Here is a 14,873-nt window from a genome sequence, read left to right on the forward strand (position 1 = left end):
AGAAAACCGCGACAGGCACTTGCTTCTCCATCGTAGCTGTCAGGAAGGAGCAAAGAAACACGTGGGTCAATACTGCCAAGAGGTGTAGACTGAGGATCCACATTTCCAGGAGGTGTAGTAGGAGGAACAATATTGCCTGGAGGTGTAGTAGGAGGAACAGCAGCTTGTGCCTCCTGCCGACGTGCAAGAATGTTCAACGCCTGGAGGAGTTGGTCTTGTCGGGACCAGAGGTACAGCATATCCGCTCGCATCTCTTGCGTCGTCGTCATAGTTTTGAACCGGCCAGCGGGATCCATGGCCTGAGCGTACTGTCACGAAGGGTCTGTGGACCCACTAGGCCGTACCGCCTTGACGGTAGGGCAGCTGGCCAACAGGGCGCAGGTCACAGTCTATGGTATATAGGATACCTGTGGCAGCACGGACAGTAGCTTGGCAGGAACTAGGCAGCAGGTGGACGACAGGTAGGCAGTCAAACGTGGTATCCAGCACGGCACGACAATAGCAAGCACGGCACTAGATCGGGATACAGGAACAGGAAACACTAGGGGACCAATTTGCATAGACAGACTGAGGAAACACAACAACGCTCAGGCATCGAACTAGGGGGCTGGACCCCTCTTATAGTCCAGGGTACTCACGGGTCAAAGGTCGTCCATGACGGGATCCGGCAGAGGTGACTGGATGCGAGCGCTGGCGTCTCCTGAGGAGGAGGCTGCGGCCAGCGCTTGCCGACTCGTGGCTGCGGCTGTCAGCGGGAGGTTGGAGCTGACAGCCCGCAGCCACGGACATTACACTCAGTACATATATACAACACCAGGACCAAGCTCCACACATAAATACAGCACTAGAACCAAGCTCAGTACATAAATACAACACCAGAACCAAGCTCAGTACATATATACAGCAAGAAAACAAAGCTCAGTACACAAATACAACACCAGAACCAAGCTCAGAACATAAATACAGCTCCAGAACCAAGCTCAGCACATAAATACAACACCAGCACAAGTACAGCTCAATTTAGTGCAACCCCTGCCGTATAGGTTTATACGGATACAACTACAGCTACCAGCATGATCCGAACAATGGTAAGGATATGCTGGGAGTTGCTGTTTCCCCAAAAAAATATCATGCCACCCATCATCTCATTGCAGATCATACAGTGACTACAGTTACAAACAGTAATCACACTTAGATAAAATACACCAAACACAGAAAATAATCACAGTATAATATCAGTGTATCCCAATAAACATAATAACTGACACTATACTGTGATTATTTTCTGTGTTTGGTGTATTTTATCTTAGTGTGATTACTGTTTGCAGAGGCGTAGCTAGGTTCTCCATCACCCGGGGCAAAGATTCAGTTTGGCGCCCCCCCCCCCCCCAACCTCTGTCCCGACATCCCCTTCCCCCTCGCCATGTTTGTTTTCTTTACCAATCGACGTGTCATTGCTTTTTATGTAACACATTTGTACATCTTACAAGCAATATGGTTCTATACACAACACCAGAACCAAGCTCAGTACATAAATACAGCACCAGCACAAATACAGCTCAATTTAGCGCAACCCCTGCCGTATAGGTGTGTACGGCGTAAAACTACAGCTCCCAGCATGGCCCGAACAATGGTAAGGATATGCTGGGAGATACTGTTTCACAAAAATAAATCATATCATAATCATCTCGCTGCAGATCATACAGTGACTACATTACTGATTAGAGGCAGAATAAACATTGACATTAAGTGACTCACCGGTGACAAGTCAGATTCTAGTTCTTTTTCTCCATCCGGTCCAGACCTCTATGATAACTTCTTTCGGTCCATTTCTGCAGTTTGCCGCTCACATGTCTTCAGCCTCTCACTTTACCAACATTTCTGCACCCATAAATAAATATAAAGTTATCATTATACCACACACTACACCCCTAAATATAAAAGTGCCATACAATGCACCTCTAATTATAATAGCACCATACACCGTGTCCCACACACACACTGTGCCCCCTGTAGATAGTGCCTGCCATAGAGCACCCTGTAGATAGTGCCCCCATATAGCCCACCCCTGTATATAGTGTCTCACAAATAACTCCCCCTATAGTGCTCTACAGATAGCCCACCCCTGTATATAGCCCCCTGTAGATATAGCCCAGCCCTGTATATAGTGCTCCACGTATAGCCCAACCCTGTATATAGCCCCCTGTAGATATAGCCTACCCCTGTATATAGTGCTCCACAGATAGCCCAACCATGTATATAGCCCCCCTGTAGATATAGCCCACGCCTGTACATAGTGCTCTACAGATAACCCACCCCTGTATATAGCCCCCCTGTAGATATAGCCCACCCCAGTATATAGCCCCCTGTAGATATAGCCCACCCCTGTATATAGTGCTCCACAGATAGCCCAACCATGTATATAGCCCCCCTGTAGATATAGCCAACCCCTGTACATAGTGCTCTACAGATAACCCACCCCTGTATATAGTGCTCCACATATAGCCCACCCCTGTATATAGCACCCCTGTATATAGTGCTCCACTAGATAGTCCACCCCTGTATATAGTGCTCCACAGATAGCCCACCCCTGTATATAGCCCCCCTGTACATATAGTCCACCCCTGTATATAGTGCTCCACTAGATAGTCCACCCCTGTATATAGTGCTCCACAGATAGCCCACCCCTGTATATACTATATACAGGGGTGGGCTATCTGTGGAGCACTATATACAGGGGTTGACTATATGTACAAGGGGGCTATATACAGGGGTGGGCTTTCTGTGGAGCACTATAGGGGGAGCTATTTGTGGGATACTATATACAGGGGTGGGCTATATCTACAGGGGGACTATATCTACAGGGGGACTATATCTACAGGGGTGGGCTATATACAGGGGTGGGCTATATACAGGGGGGGACTATACCTACAGGGGGGGACTATATCTACAGGGGGGCTATATCTACAGGGGTGGGCTATATCTACAGGGGTGGGCTATATCTACAGGGGTGGGCTATATCTATAGGGGGGGCTATATACTATATAGCCCCCCCTGTAGCTATAGCCCACCTCTGTATATGGTGCTCCATAGATAGCCCACCCCAGTATATAGCCCCCCCTGTAGATAGACACCCCCCGTAGATAAAGCCCCCCACGTGTAGATAAAGTCCCCCTTGTAGATGAAGGCCCCCCCTGTGAAGAAAAAGTCCCCCCCCCCGGAGATAAAGTACCCCCCGTAGACAAAGTCGTCCCCCCTGTAGATACAGCCGCACACTTTCATTGCAATTTTAAAAAAAACAAAAAAAACAATTCAAACTCACCTTATTCCTGCTCCCATGCCGTCCGGCAGCCATGGAGACCTGCTCTCTTCTGCGCAGGTCTCCTGGGGGTTGAACGCAGCGTCTATGAAAGTCGCTGATTGGCTGGGCAGGATGACTTTCCCTGTCAATCAGCGCCTTTCATCGACGGAAGCGTCACTGGTACAAAAGGTACCAGTCGCTTCATTCGTGGAAAGGCGCTGAATGGCCTCTAATGCTTCTAATTATACCTGTGTCCTTGCGACACAGGTACAATTATAGTGCAGGAGGAGGTGGCGCTGGCGCCCCCCTCTAAACTGCGCTCGGGGCACATGCCCCGCCTGCCCCCCCTAGCTACGCCCCTGCTGTTTGTATTTACAATCGTTTCCCCTTACTGAGTAGCAAAGCAATTAGATTGACGTTAGTATAAGAAAAAGGTAGAGGAGCAAGGCATAACCCTAGTGACCCTGATATAAAGGAGGTAGTAATAGTGGGTGACACGAGTAGGTGAACCCCGTTATTAGCCAGCCCTTTAATAGATGTACTGATTAGAGGCAGAATAAACATTTACATTAAGTGACTCACCGGTGACTTCATTTCAGATTCTAGTTCTTCTTTTTCTCTTTTCTTCTCCATCCGGTCCAGACCTCTATGATCACTTCTCCAGGCCACGGCCCATTTCTGCAGTTTTCCGTTCAGATGTCGTCAGCTTCTCACTTTTCAAACATTTCTGCATCTACAAACAAAGATAACATTCTCATGATGCTACACAATACGTCCCTAAATATAATAGTACCATACACTGCACCTCTAATTATAATAACGCCATACACTGTCCCTAATTATAATAGCACCATACACTGTGTCCCTGATTATAATAGCACCATACACTGTGTCCCACACATAGTGCTCCCTGTAGATTGTGCCCCCATAGAGCCCCCTGTAGATAGTGCCCCCCATAGAGCCACCTGTAGTTAGTGCCCCCATAGAGCACCCTGTAGATAGTACTCCCATAGATAGTGCTCCCAGATCCCCCTGTAGATAGTGCCCTAAATATAGCCCCCCTGTTGATAGTGCTCTACATATAGCCCCCTGTAGAGAGTGCTCTTTATATAGCACCCCCTGTATATAGTGCCCTACATATAGTCCCCCTGTAGATTGTGTCCCATTTAAAGCCTCCCCTGTAGATTGTGCCCCACATATAGCCCCCTGTAGATGACGCTCTACATATAGCGCCCCCTGTATATAGTGCCCTACATTTAGTCCCCCTGTAATTTGTGTCCGACATAAAGCCTCCCCTGTAGATTGTGCCCCACATGTAGCTCCCTCCTCCTGTTGATAATGCCACTCACACTTTTAAGTGGAAAAAAACAAACTTTACATACTCACAGTGATTACGTTCCCGCGCCGTCCTGTGTCAATGCAGGCCTTCTCTCTTCTGAGCAGGTCTGCTGGGGCTGAGTGACGCAAGCGGAACAATAACGTCATTGTGCCGCTTGCGTCATTGAAAGGCGCTGATTGGCAGGGCAGAATGACATGCCCCGTCAATCAGCGCCCTTCAACAACGGAAGCATCGCGATGACGCCATCGCGCCGCTAGCGTAGTTGATTGGCAGGGCAGAATGACTTTCCCTGCCAATCAGCGCCTTTCAACAAGTTGAAAGCCGCTGATTGGCGGGACAACTCATTCTGCCCTGCCAATCAAACACGCTAGAGGCGCGATCACGTCTGATCGCTGCTGCAGGTGTCCGACATACAGGGCGCCTATCAGCAGTGATCAGCTCCTGTTCGGCCCCCCCCTTCCCTACCACCTAGTTGCGCCCGGGGCACATGCCCCGCATGCCCCCCACCTAGCTACGCCCCTGATGTGGCTGTTGCTAGCACCGGCGCTAGCAATGCCATCGGGCATGAGGGGGCCTGTTGACGCAATCATAGGCCAAAATATGTTACTGAAATTTGTATGTGGTATGTCAACCGATACCCGCCCTCCAGTGATTTATCCAGTTTCAAGTCATGTTTTATCAATATATATCGAGAGAGGAATAACACACAGACACTGCTGGTATGCTCAAAATACTCCTCTGAGGTTTATTGCCAAACTCAATTACAATAATATCATTCAGAAGGGGTGTAGGCTTGAGGTTAACCAATCAGATGGAATGTGACAATATTTCAAATTCAGCCAATTACAAATACATTATTATAATTCCTCATACATCAGGGTTGCAGGTGGCTTATCTCTCTTGGCAAGAATATAATAGTTCGTTCTTTTAAGATGGGGAAGACATACCCACATACATATGTGAATGTGTCTCCCTCTCCCATCTCACTCCCTCCCCTTTCCTTCTTTCCAAGCGTCGCATGGGAACTAAGGTCAAAGATAACTTAACTTAGAAACATACAAACTTGTCTTAAAGGAGCAATGACTTTCTTATTCAATACAAAATAACCAAGATGGGGACTCCAGACAAGATGGCTGCTGCACAAAATGGATTCCTTTAAACATTATTTTAATCACTTTCACAGGTCCCTTGCGGTCATGTACGGTTCGGGTGGCCATGGTGCCCCCTGGGAGCCTTGGGCCCTGGGCGGATGCCCGAACCACCCTAATGATGGTCTGCCACTGGTGAGTAGCCGCCAAACAAATTTATATAGGGGAGATTTATCAAAACTGGTGCAAAGGAAAGTGGAGCGTATGCCCCTAACAATCAATCAAATGACACATCTCATTTTCCTAAACCTACACTTTTACTTTTTGGTGAGTTACACAGTTTATGTTAAAACTTAGTGTAAACTGCATTTTAAATGTGGGCCTGTGTCTTCAAAATGAGCTGTGAGACTGCCATACGCATTAAATCTTAGGCTGGATTCGCACACCTTATGGAGCCGTAATAGGATCATTCAATAGAGGTGCATGAGCCCTCTACTTTACCCCTGTATGGCTCTCATTTCATACGGAGGATTTTTCTATTGAATTCCATAAGAATCTGGCAGAATAGTATGTTCTATTGGACTGTATGTATGGAGGTATTCTTCCCTAGAAGCATGTATATATTACAGCTCTGTATAGCCGGCGCCATATAGCACCTGTCGACTGTTGTACAAGCTCCGTGCACAGGACTCTGCTGTGTGCATAAATTTATAGTCAAGGTTGACACATCGTATGACTATTAGGCTAGGTTCCCACACAGCCTAAACTCTGTGGAATCCCGCAACAGAATTCTGTGCGTAAATTCTTCAGAATTTAAATTGTACAGTAGCAGCAAAGTGAATGACATTTAGCAAATTCTGCAATGTCAATTTATGCTTCAAGTTCTGTGCGGAGATGCTGCGTGTTTGGCCCATAGTCTTGAATGGGGAACATAAATTCTGCACTAAAATACGCAAGTTGAGTTTTGTATAGCATTATTGCAGTAAAAACCACTAGAAATCCGCAGGTGCATATAAAATTTGCTATAATCAATGCTTGACACTAAGGCCTTATTCACACGAACGTGTATTACGTCCGTGATACGCGAGTGAAAATCATGCGCATCGCACGGACCTATGTTAGTGAATGGGGCCGTTCAGACAGTCTGTGATTTTCACGCAGCGTATGTCCGCTGCGTAAAACTCACGACATGTCCTATACTTGGCCGGTTTTCGCGCATCACGCACCCATTGAAGTCAATGTGTGCGTGAAAATCGCGCACGGCACACGGAAGCACAACAGTAGATAAAGAGATGAAGGAAAAAATAAAAGCACTTCCTTCATTTCTTTTTCTAAACTTCAAAACCGTGTGTCATAAGCATGGCATATGCGTGAAAATCCCGCAGCCACGCGTTCCAACACTGATGACGCACAGAAGTTCAACGCGCGCAAAACACTGCATTTTTTGCACGCACAAAACGCACATGCTTGTGTGAATAAGGCCTAAGGCAGAGTTCACACGGGGCGTATACGCTGCGTAAAAGCACACAGCGTATCCGCCTTGTGCACCGCAGGGAATTCCGAGCGAAAAACCGCACTAAACTGGTGCAGTTTTTCCCCGGAATGTACGCTGCGGAAAAATGCAGCACTTGGCCGGCCTCCCGGGATGATGTTTCATCCCAGGAGACTGCTGCAGCCTTTGATTGGCTGCAGCGGCGGTCACATGGGATGAAGCGTCATCCCAGGAGGCAGGGCCTCTGACGTCATCCTGGCCGGCCTCTTGGGATGAAGTTTTATCCCATGTGACTGCCATTACATCGTCCGATTGGCTGCAGTGGTCATATGGGATGAAGTGTCATCCCAGGAAGCCGGCCTGGAGGAAGTAACAGACTCCTAGGTAAGTATAAGATTTTTATTTTTTTTCAGAGTTTCTTTCTTTGCGGCGGAATTGCTGAGAACCTGCCTCAAAAAACGCAACAACTGCTATTTATATGCTGAGCTTGATTCTGGAGATGTATATATGTTCTGAGCTTCTCTTTGGTGCTCTATATATGTATTGAGCTTGGTAGTTATGATGTATATAACTCCAGAACCAAGCACAGTACATAAATACCGTATAAGCACAAATACAGCTCAGTACAGAAATGATTTGCAAATTTAGTTTAACCCCTGCCATATAAGTTTGTACGGCATAAAACTACAGCTCCCAGTATAGCCAGAACGATGGTAAGGATATGCTGAGAGTTGCTGTTTTACAAAAAGGAACGATACACCCACCATTTTGTTGCTTATCATACAGTGACTACAGTACTGATCAGTCACAGGGAGAATAAACATTTACATTTAGTGACTCAGCGGTGACGTCTTCTCAGATTGGAGTCCTTCTGTAAAGGATCTGCCAGGCACAACTTCTGTGTATACGCCCATAGGTAATCAGTCTGCACCTGAGTCTATGTCTCTGAGACTGACTCCATCTTCCACCACTCAGGATGGCAGGCTTAGGAGAGGGAGAGCCTATCGCAGCCTGGCCAGACGGAGCTAGCTCCCGCCCTCTGTCTATTTATACCTGCCTTTCCTGTTCCTCCTTTGCTTGTGATTCTTCTCGTGTGGTTTCCTGGCCCAGCTACAGCTTCTGACTATTTGATCCTGCTCCATACTGATCCTGGCTTACTGACTACTCTCCTGCTCTGCGTTTGGTACCTCGTTCACTCCTGGTTTGACTCGGCTCGTTCACCCCTCTTGTTGCTCACGGTGTTGCCGTGGGCAACTGCCCCCTTTCCCTTAGCTTTGTGTACCCTTGTCTGTTTGTCTCGTGCACTTACTGAGCGTAGGGACCGCCGCCCAGTTGTACCCCGTCGCCTAGGGCGGGTCGTTGCAAGTAGGCAGGGACAGAGTGGCGGGTAGATTAGGGCTCACTTGTCCGTTTCCCTACCCCCATCATTACACCTTCTCTTTTCTTTTCCATCTGGTCTAGACTTCTATGATGATGATTCCTGGCCACAACCCATTTCTGCTGTTTGCCGCTCAGATGTCTTCGGCTGCTCACTTTTCTAACATTTCCACACCAATAAACGAAGATAAAATTCTCATGGTGCCATACTCTATGCCCATAGATAAAGCCCCCTGTAGATAGTGCCCCACATAGAGCCCTCTGTAGATAGTAGCAGTCCCTGTAGATAGTGCCCGCTGTAGCATCCCCTACAAATAGGGCCCCTTGTAGCTTCCCCTGTAGATAGGGCCCCCTGTGACATTCCCTGTAGATAGTGCCTCCTGTGGCTTTCCCTGTATAGTGCCCCCTGTAGAGTTCCCTGTAGATAGGGCCCCCTGTGGCGTTCCATGTAGATAGGGCCCCCGTTGCGTTCCCTGTAGATAGTGCCCCCTGCAGCCTCCCCTGTAGCGTTCCCTGTGAATAGTGCCCCCTGAGGCATTCCCTGTAAATAGTGCCCCCTGTGGCGTTCCCTGTAGATAGTGCACCCTGTGGCGTTCTCTGTAGATCGTGCCCCCTGGAGTGTCCCCTGTAGCGTTCCCTGTAGATAGTGCCCCCTGAGGCATTCCCTGTAGATAGGGCCCTTATATAGTTCCCTGTAGTTAGGGCCCCTATATAGTCCCCTGTAGATAGGGGTCCCTATATAGTCCCCTGTAGTTAGTGTCCCCTATATAGTTCCCTGTAGTTAGTGCCCCCTATATAGTCCCGTGTAGTTAGTGTCCCCTATAGATAATGCCCCCAACACTTCCCACAGTAATAGAGGAAAAAAAACATATGCTTACCTGGCCCTGTTGCCGCACCGTCCTCCAGTGATGCCAGGTGTCCAGCGGAACGACGCAGCGGCGTGATGACGGCACAGGTCATCGATAAAGTGCCGAATGGTGAGGCATCATGTGCCTCGCCAGGGCAGCGATAGGCAACTCAATTTTATTCGCGTCCTAAGGACGCTGGTACAATTGCATGCAATGGACCGGCTCCAGTTTTTCGCTTCCCCCCGGTTCTGCGATCCGGCAGTAATTTTAACAACCGGATCCCATCCCTGCATCTGCCCTAGGGAAGACAAACAGCATTTATGGGTGGACGTGATCTGCAATGATGGATTCATACCCAAATTGATTCAGAGTGCCTTCCATATGGATGAGTGGGCCCAGAGATTGCTATGAAAAAATACCCCAGAGCATAACGCTGCCGCCACCAGCTTGTGTTCTTCCAGCAATTGGTGCGGGGTGTTTGTTCTCTATTGTTACTCACCTGACACGTCAACGTCCATCCGTTCGATGAAGCTGAAAACGTGATTTATCGGAGAAGGCAAACCTTTGCCAATCATCAGTGGTCCAATTCCGATACTGCCGTGCAAATTGATAGCCTTTGTTAGCATAGGAGCGTTGTTTCGACTGTGCTATTGATACCGTCAAAACAACGGAATCCTTTCACAATGGTGAGAAACGGAAACCATTAGCAAAGTTTCCGTTACCATTGAGATCAATGGTGATGCAAACGGAAGCTAATGTTTTCGTTTGCCTTTTCGTTGAGGGGTTCCCCCAACAAAAAGCTCAGACGGAACCCCTCAACGGAAAGACAACGCTGATGTGTTTTTGATTCCAAGATCATTGATAACATCTGCTACCCGGGCACTTTACCATCGAGGTAAGTGCTTTGCAGTAATTCTATTTTTGTTACAGAACTCTTCAGGAATTCTGTGAATACTAAACTTAATTTTATTTTTTACTTAGGGCCAGTCTTTAGAAGAACAACAATGTAACATCTAGAACATCTATAATAACATCAGAATTAACAATATTAATACCATCTATAATAACATAATATTTAATACCATCTACAAAAACAATCTATAGCACCATTTATACTAACATCTATAATAAAATTTCAATAGCATCTTAAATTCTCCTGTAGACTCCTCTATAGATAAAATCTCTGTTTAGAGAATAGGAGAAAGATTCGGTAAGTTCTATGTTAATAAATGTAACGTTTTTATGGTTGGGGTAACACTCTTACATTTGTGGTTACAGTCTGGTTTCTTTTGGGTATTTATGAATTTGTCTTTTCTTTGTGTTTTTGTCTTTTTTAAATATCCTTTATCATTTCCACTTTGTTCTATGTTTTTTTGTTTGCTTATTTAAAATGTTTTATTCTTTAATAGGATCTGACTATTTTAGTGCCTGAAGACCTGAAAATGTAGAAATAGTATAAAAAAAAATTCAGCTAATTTCATTCAAGGTTGCATTCAGGACTGGACTGCCCATCTGGCAATTTTGGCAAATGCCAGATGGGCCATTGTCTGCAGCGGGCCGCTCTCCTCATGCCCGGCAGGCTTCTGTAGCTCCTCCATCTCCTTTCTGACCTGTTTCTGCATGGGTCAGTCAGTCACCCAACCCCTGCATTCTCGGTTATGATCATGCTAGGTATAATATCACAGCAAGGGTTGGCGCCTTATGGGAGAAATGGTGGAGCATCCCAGACCCAGTACTATTTTTAACACGAAGAAGCAGCAGTGTGCTTGTCTACATGTATATACAGGTAATGAGGGGAGTGAAGGATTGCAGAACAAGACTATGATGGAGGGGAATGAAGGGATGGATATGATTTTTTTTTTACATGGGACTATATGTTGGAGGGGGCTGAAGGAAGGGGAAGGATGTTTTGCACGGAGAACTGTATGTTGAAAGGGGATGAAGGAAGAGGAGCATTTTTTAACATGAAGTATATGTTGGAGGGCGCTGAATGCATGGGAGTGATGTTTTGCACATAGGACTGTATGTTAGAGGGTGCTGAAGGAGGCGGAAGGATGTTTTTACATGGGACTGTACGTTGGAGGGGGCTTAAGGGAGAGGAAGGATGTTTTGCAAATAGGACTGTATGTTGGAAGAGAATAAAGGGGAGAAGTGATGTTTTTTTAACATGATACTCTATGTTGGAGGGGGCTGAATGGAGAGAAGTAATTTTTTTTTACGTTGGACCGTATGCTGGAGGGGCTAAAGGGTGGGGAGTGATATTTTGCACATTACAATGTATGTTGGAGGGGGCTAAAGAGATGGATTTTTTTTTACATGGGAAAGTATTTTGGAGGGGGCTGAATGGAGGGAAGTGATGTTTTGCACATGGGACTGTATCTTGGAGGCAGCTGAAGGGTGGGAAGTGTTACATAGTTAGTACGGTTAAAAAAAGACACATGTCCATCAAGTTCAACCAAGGGATGGGAAAAGGGAAGAGAAAAATTTCTACACATTGACATAGGAGCTAACTAAAAAATGCAGCATGGATCTAATAGCCCAAATATATGATTCAATAATCAGTTTATGTAAACTACGTGGGCTGATCCTAGGGTATCTACACAAAAAGCATCAAGGATAAATATGACCTACAAGAGACAAATGCTATAGAGACAAGAGGATATGCAAAAAAATAGAAAAATCCTTTTTGAGTTACATAATAAAAAACAATAAATAAAATGAGGAATCCATAAACCAACAAATAAAAAGGGACAATATACTGTGTATCTCACAAATGAACAAAGAGTACAAAATTGTGCCAATGATACACCTTCCAACAGGTTTTATATAGACTGAGGTAAAGAGACCATATATGGATAAAAAACGTGCTGTATAGGCGCAAAGAATATATAGTATTTGAACATGTATTAGGTCCATATAAACATAGAGGAAAGCAATTACACACAAGGTTGCTGAAGCATATCAAAGGGATATATCATACCCATAATGGATGCAGGAGGAAACACAGCGAACGTCTGCCCCAACGCGCGTTTTGCCGCTAATGCCTTCGTCTGGCCTTTGACATAGGAGCTAATAGTATTTTGTTCTAGGAAATTATCTAAGAATTTTTTAAAGCCATCTACAGTAGCTACTGTGACCAGCTCCTGCTGTAGACTATTCCATAGATTCACAGTTCTCACAGTAAAGAAGACTTGTCGCCTCTGCAGGTTGAACCTTTTTTTCTCCAGATGGAGGGAGTGCCCCCTTGTTTTTTGAGGGGGTTTAACATGGAACAGGATTTCACCATATTTTTTGTATGTGCCATTAAATTATTTATATAAGTTAATCATGTCCCCCCTTAGTCGTCTTTTTTCAAGGCTAAATAGGTTTAATTATTTTAATCTTTCCTCATAACTTAGATTCTCCATGCCCCTTATTAGCTTCGTTGCTCTTCTTTGTATTTTACCAACTCCTGGGCATCCTTTTTATGAACTGGAGCCCAGAACTGAACTGCATATTCTAGATGGCCTCACTAATGCTTTGTAGTAGTAATATTATATCCCTGTCCCACGAGTCCATGCCTCTTTTAATACACGACAATATCTTGCTGGCCTTTGAAGCAGCTGATTGACTGTAACACCCATGGCCATAGACCATCGGGATACTCACCCCCCGACGGCCGCAGCCATGGATCTGTGAGCGCTGGCCCACATCTCCTCCTCAATACTTTGCAGCAGTATTTCGGTGAGGATTCCACAACTGAATTTCTGCTATAAATATGCGTGGTGTAAACCTGGCCTTAGGCTGAATTCACAGGAAGTATTTGATGCAGTTTTGTTTATCCAAACATTTCCTTTATGGTTTTACCTCCTGGAATCCGTTGCAGATTTTTTTTGCGCTGTAATTGAATTGGATTTGTTAAAAGCCCATTCCCTCACATTATACTGCACATTGCTGCGGAAAATCCACTACAATTTACTACAAACAAGTCCATACAAAAAAGTACTAGTCTTTACTCTATTCTTTTCCATCCTTCTTGATCTACTGGCTTTGGCCCAAAAAATTTTTTACGTGTTAATCCAGGCTGACAGTTTCGGCTTGGTGATTTCATCTAATTTGCTGCAAAATGTATAAAGTTCATATATGTGAAAAATATATGACAGTAGAAGAAAGATAGAGGAGATTTACTAACCAGAATTCCGCCTCAAATTGTACTAAAAAGAATGGGGCAGATGTACTAATGCTGTCTAAGACTTGGGCAGTATAAACTTAGACCAGGCAGTCAGAAGATGGTGCATCTTGCTAGACATGCTAGACAGTTTTCTCTCCCTTAAACTACCTCTTGGTTGACGTAGTTTTACGACAGTTTTTAGCGCCAAATTTTGGCTAACTTAAAGCGTACCTAACTTTTCATGTGACTTTTCAGAATAAGCTGTTAGGCTGGGTTCACACGACCATGTTACGTCTGTAATGGACGGAACGTATTTCGGCCGGAAGTCCCGGACCGAACACAGTGCAGGGAGCCGGGCTCCTAGCATCATAGTTATGTACGATGCTAGGAGACCCTGCCTCGCTGCCGGACAACTGTCCCGTACTGTAATCATGTTTTCAGTACGGTACAGTTATCCGGCAGCGAGGCAGGGACTCCTAGCATCGTACATAACTATGATGCTAGGAGCCCGGCTCCCTGCACTGTGTTCAGTCCGGGACTTGCGGCCGAAATACGTTCCGTCCATTACGGACGTAATGTGCTCGAGTGAATCCAGCCTTATACGTGTGTACATGATGAATAACACTATTTCTTGCCATTATATGACTTTTATATGGCATTTTTTAGCAGCTTTCCCCTCTGCAGGCTCTCGAATGCTACGTTTTCCCTGAGCTAGTGGGCGGAGCATAACTGCTATTATGTCTTCTATACACAGCACACATAGAGATAGGAGAACAGGATTCTGCTCTTCTATCTATCACATACACTATATGGACACAAAAAGTATTGGGACACAAAAGTATTGGGACACCTCTTAATCATTGAATTCAGGGGTTTCATTCTGTCCCATTGCCACAGGTGTATAAAGTCCAGCACCTCGCCATGCAGTCGTCTTTACAAACATTTGTCAAAGACTGGGTCATTCTAAGGAGCTCTCTAAATTCCAGCGTGGTACTGTAATAGGATGCCACCATTGCAGCAAGTCAGTTCATGAAATTTCCTTTTAGATATTTCACGATCAACTGTGAGTAGTATTATTGCAAAGTGGAAGCGTTTAGGAATCACAGCAACTCCGCCACGAAGTGACAGACAACATAAAGTTAAAGTCCCTGAGTGCTGAGGCGCATAGTGCATAAAAGTCGCCAACGCTCTGCTGACTCACTAACTGCAGAGTACCAAACCTTCTCTGGCATTAACATCCGCACAAAAACTGTGTGCCGGGAGCTTCGTGGCATCAGT

At 45.7% G+C, this 14,873-nt stretch overlaps 1 protein-coding gene across 3 annotated transcripts in view; it reads left to right on the plus strand.

The window, feature by feature from the left end:
* DLEU7 (deleted in lymphocytic leukemia 7) overlaps positions 1–14,873 on the plus strand; it is a 33,822-nt gene that overhangs the window by 8,009 nt on the left and 10,940 nt on the right. For all 3 annotated transcript variants that reach the window (XM_075850056.1, XM_075850058.1, XM_075850057.1), the window contains exon 2: positions 5,824–5,923. The gene's annotated coding sequence lies outside the window, so the exon portion shown is untranslated. The remainder of the gene's footprint in view (positions 1–5,823; positions 5,924–14,873) is intronic.

Source organism: Rhinoderma darwinii, chromosome 2 (genome assembly GCF_050947455.1).
Source record: "Rhinoderma darwinii isolate aRhiDar2 chromosome 2, aRhiDar2.hap1, whole genome shotgun sequence".
Lineage (NCBI taxonomy): Eukaryota > Metazoa > Chordata > Amphibia > Anura > Rhinodermatidae > Rhinoderma > Rhinoderma darwinii.